A 5225-nucleotide genomic window follows, 5' to 3' on the forward strand; every position below is an offset into this window, starting at 1 on the left:
CTATAGCCATCCAAAATTCACCTTAGTCCCCCATAGCCACCCTTTCAGCACTGCCACCACCCACCCACCCTGCACATCTGAGCCCATAAAGGTGCAGCACTCCTGGCAGGGGCAGTGCCAGCCTCATCCTGGTGGGGGCAGAGCTGGAAGGAGTAGAGCCTCCTAGCCCAGCCCCACCACTGAGAGGCATCTGGCCCCACCCTTGCTCTGGAGCCCTGGCATCAGCTCCATACCAGAGGGTGCACACGTGCCTCAGAGCAGATGGTGAGAGAGGGGCATGAGGTAGCTCAACCCTGGCCTCTCCCCTGCTGTCCACTCACGGCGCGCATGCAGTCACTGCCAGGAAATAGCTGATGGCAGGGCTCCAGAGCCTGACACAGCTGTTCGTAGCCAGCCTGGGCTCTGGGCAACTGCAGCTGGCAGGCTGCAAACAGCTGCACTGGGCTCCAGAGCCCCAGCATCAGCTCCATGCTGGCAGTGGCTGCACGCACACCTCAGAGTGGAGAGTGGGGGACGGCTGCGCTGCCCTATCCCCACTGTCTGACTCCAAGGTGTGCATACGCTTGCCAGCAATATGGAGCTGATGCCGGCGCTCCAGAGCCCAGAGCAGCTGTTTGCAGCTGGCCCAGGCTCTGAGTCCAGCTGCTGCCAGCCACAGAGCCAGGGATACTGACAGCAGGGCTTTCAGCCTCCCAGCTGCCTGCTGTGAGCCGCCCAGGCTCCATAGCTGGCAGCAGCTGCCGAGAGCCTGGGCTGGTGGTGGCATGCCGAGCAAAATGGCCTTGTGTGCCATGCTCGGAACTAAGAGTTATTAGTATAAGCCAACACAACCAATAGAGGTATGGAAAAATTAAAAGTGGGAATTATAATTTTCAGAACTTCCAGAAAAGTTTAGTTTCTAGAAGGGAAATACAATTCATTGTGGGGAGGGGATTAGGAATTCTTCCTTCTTAAAACAAGTTCACCCATGAATAGTATATCAAGTCTGTATCAAACCATGAAAAATCGGAATGGCTGACCGACAGCCTCCCAACAGTATGCCATGCTAAGTACTGTATTCCTCCCAAGTCCCTTTTACAAAGCACCCAAAAGTGAGCGACATTATCTTACCTTTGAAAAGAGAAAGACTTTAACTTCTGTGCTGAAACTGCTGTCCATCTTTCTGATCATCTTTAAATACTTCATTCCCCTCCTCTGAAGCCATTTCTCCTCACTCCACAAGCTCATAAGATCTTTCAATAAAAACAGGTTTCCTCTCAGTCAGTTCTGGAGCAAAAGCTCTCTGAGGAACATACAGCGACAACAGGAAGGGATATTTTTGCTTCAAGAGGTGGCACTTTTCCCTTTGAGTGAGGCTGAGCAAGCATAGTGTCATAAACCAATTCAGTTTTGTAACAACATTGACTAAGCCAGGGCTATCTGGGGAGGATTTTGTCCTCTTCTTGCATTGTCTTGTCTTAGGGAAGAAGTAGCAAAAATCAGGTCCAAACCATTTGTAAGCAAGGGTGGAATTAGAGACTCCACTATAGTAATGGTAGTAGACCCAGGCCCCTTGGCCCTGTTCTAACTCAGGCAGCTGCCTTCCAACTATCTAAACACCTTCAAGTAAATCCATATCCTATTCCTCCTCTGACAGTTTTCTTAGCTGCTATTAAACAGTTTTAGCATTCTGCCCCAGAAATAGCTGCATATTATCAGCGGGCAGAGCAGTACACACATTTCTCGTCTGACTGACTGCTTCCATTCAGAGTTTAAACCTTGTTTGTAGGTTGCTTTGAGCTTCCTGGATGAGAAGTGCTAGAAGTGAGAGTGGTTGTTTCAGGTATCTCCATCCCTCCCAAGCTAGACAGGGAATACTAGTGGTCAGCTTGGAGTTGGTTTCAGAACTCTACAGAATTAAGACCCTACAGAAAGAATTAAAACATTACCCTCCAATCTCATGGTTTTAGACAGTGTAGCACCTTTGCCTTCAGATTTGTGGGTTTGAGTGATGAAACCAGCCTACTCTCCCGTAAGAGCTGCCTGGGAAAGTTCACTTTAGTACCATCATGTATTAAACTAAGCAGCATAGTCCCTGGCACATAGTGGAAAACCTGCACTCTCCTTTTCCCTTAGGAGAGTCTCTGCTTTCAGAAAGTAGTTACCATCTCTCTCCTGCAGACCTTAGGACCCATCCTTTCTTTCAGATTCATCATCAGTGCTCCCCGCTTCTTTTATTGCTGCTCCTTAACAAGCCTCATCAGGGCTATTGATTGAAGGCTCAGGCAGCTTCTGCAGGGGAGGGACAGCTCTCTTCTCTACCCCCTTCTCTGTCCAGATGGGTGCAGATCCTCTTTCTCAGTACTAAATAAGAATGTCATTATATCACAGTGCCAGATAAGAATATCACGGACATCTACAGCATTCTCTCACAATGGACCATAGCATTAAAACCATATAGAGAAATGAAGGCATGGGTGTGCACACCTTCTTACCTGCAGTATCTTTTCAGTGTGACACAGACTCTTTCCCCTTCTCCATGCCATGAGATTGTAGCAAAACAAGAAGCACTTGTTGCAATGGAAATAAGCATGGAAGACAGCCCTGGAGTCACAGTGGGCCACGCCTTTTTCTCCAATCAGCAGAGACAGGGGTGAGAAAGACTGGATTGGTCGTTGCTCTACCACTTGTGCTTTTTGATGACCACGGGAAGGAAGCACTGAAGTCTGAAATGGGATCCATGTCTTGCTCAGCCTGGGATCTAAATAATTATTCTTTTTCTGCCTCTTACACCCCCATCAGTAATACACAGAGTTTACAGGACAGACATTGCTGCTTGGTTAGTTGCTATCTGTAAGGCAGCTGTCATTTTTCTTGTTCTGATTATTGTTTCTGGAGATGCTTCAAAGAATCAGCAGCAAAACCTAGCCTCTATCAGGAAAGCAGATCAAGCTAAAAATACAAGTCTCACAAACACACTACACTCTACACCAGTGGTCACCAACCAGTGGATCTCGATCCACCGGTAGATCTTGGAGCCTCTTGAGGTAGATCTCAGAGCCTTTTGGAGTCGATCTGAGGCAGGGGGGGCCCAGCAGGTCAGTCCATGGGGAGGGGCGAGGGCTAGATTGAGGCTCCCATGGTGAGGGACAATGCTGCAGGGACAGGAGCAGGGGTAAGTTGGACTGGGCCCTGGCCAGATGGGGTTTACCAGCTGGGGAGGCACACCCCCAAATAAATTTTTCTCCCTCTGCCTCAATCTGTCCCCCCACCTTACCTCCTCACAGACTTACCTGCTGGGCGGGGGGGAGGGGGGGGGCAGGGGAGTGGCGATGACGCATGGTAGATCTTGGGTTGCTTTTAAATGCCAAAGGTGATCTCCTACTTAAAAAGGTTGGAGACCACTGCACTACACTGATGCACTGAATCAGAAGTGGCCATTTCTATCCAACCACAACTATGTCACGTATTTCTGTCTGCAGCTTCAGGCCAGGGAAAAGATTAAAGTTTATTTCTGACTTTAATCAATGAATTAACTCTGACTCGATTAAAAAATCCCTCTACACTACAATGCTGCATAGAAAGAATGTATCTCTTACTGACAGCCAGAGCCCATGTCAAGCTTGCAAGGTTCACACTCTGAAAGAAAAGAAGTCTTTGTGTATAGAGTGCCCTGGGTACACAAGTAATTGAGAGCCAATTAACATCCAGCTGCTCTGTTAGGCCAATTTATCTAAGGACAACCTGAAGCTCAGGTTTGGTTACTGGACAATAAAAAACGTTGTTTCAGAACAATGGTGACGACCTGGATGAACCTAATCTGAATTCCAAGGTCTGTTCCCACATTTTTCTACCATTTGTCCTTAACATTTTTCTCTTCACAAACCTTTGATTCAAATGCAGCAAGGTACTTAAACATATGCTGCTTTCAAGCATGTGTGTAGCCTCACTGAAATCAATGAACTCATTTTTCTAACTCAAGGACTCAGGACTTCTTATGCCATCACCTCAGGGGTGGTCAGACATCATTAACCCATGTTTCATATGGAGGAACTGAGACAATACCTGTTAAATTGCACATCATAACCATTTAAAGCAGAGTGGGGAACCCAATAAGGCTCTCCAGTTTATTCCAAAGCTATGTTGTATGCTGCCTCCTCCTCATTTCCAGTTCCTCAGACTGATCTGGACCATGTCTTGTTACCAGTTTGCTTCCAAGTCAGCAACATCAGGATTACTGAGCTTTCAAGAACTCTGTTATTATTTAGGGCATTGAATATGTTCCTTGAATGTTTATCTCTACTTTAGCTTTTCATTAAGAACAGGGATGTCTGTTTCTTTCAGTAGTTTGTGATGTGGAACAGCCCCTCTAAGGGGTAACCACATGGAAGATCATTTACAAAAGTGCAGCCTAACTCACTGGAAGAATACAAAAGATTAAATACCATATTGGGCCTTGCTAGGTAACCCAAGACACACACTTTGCCTGGTCTGTCTGTTGTATTTCAGTCTTGTCATGCTTAGCCCAGTATCTCTTGATTTTAAGCTATCCACGTGTCTGGATCTTCTGGATAATTTAAGTTTTTGCCCCTAAAACATGTAATTTCTAGACCTCACAGAGAAAACAAACTTGTGCATGGGAAATGCATGAGATTTCTTCTCCATGGTCTCTAGGCAGAGGATCTGGAACTGCAGTGCTAGACAAGGTACAGACTGTTTCCACCTTCATTTCAACAGATTGTTGACTCTGAATATCTAACAATAATGCTTTAAGGGACACATTTGCAAAAAATCAATTAGATGAGCACAGGGAAAGTTTTGGGTACACACTATTCTACATTGCCAGAATGATGCCATTTGTAAAAAACGTGTGTGGGTACATAAATAAATAAATGTTGGAAATGAGGCCAGAGAAGGGTAAATGAAAGGTCATGTATACAGGGTAGGGCTTTCAGATAGTTGCTTTAGAGACCTAGGTGGCTGTGCTACATGTTATGACTGTACTGCTGAAACACCACCATGCCACACAGCATCCATATCCCAGAAAGAATCAATGCATTTTCTCTCGTTGCTTTCCCCTAATTGCAAACATCCAACCAAGTAGCTCCTCCATGCTCCAAGGAGAATATTCAGCTACTATATCATGGCACAGTTCTATTCTTGCATGCTCCGTTAGTATACATTAGCCAAAAATCTGTCCCTCTAGCTTCAGTTAGAGCTCTGAAATTCTAGCACACCAAACTAAG

Source organism: Crocodylus siamensis, chromosome 2, assembly GCF_052110815.1.
Source record: "Crocodylus siamensis isolate JL-2025a chromosome 2, ASM5211081v1, whole genome shotgun sequence".
Taxonomy (NCBI): Eukaryota; Metazoa; Chordata; order Crocodylia; family Crocodylidae; genus Crocodylus; species Crocodylus siamensis.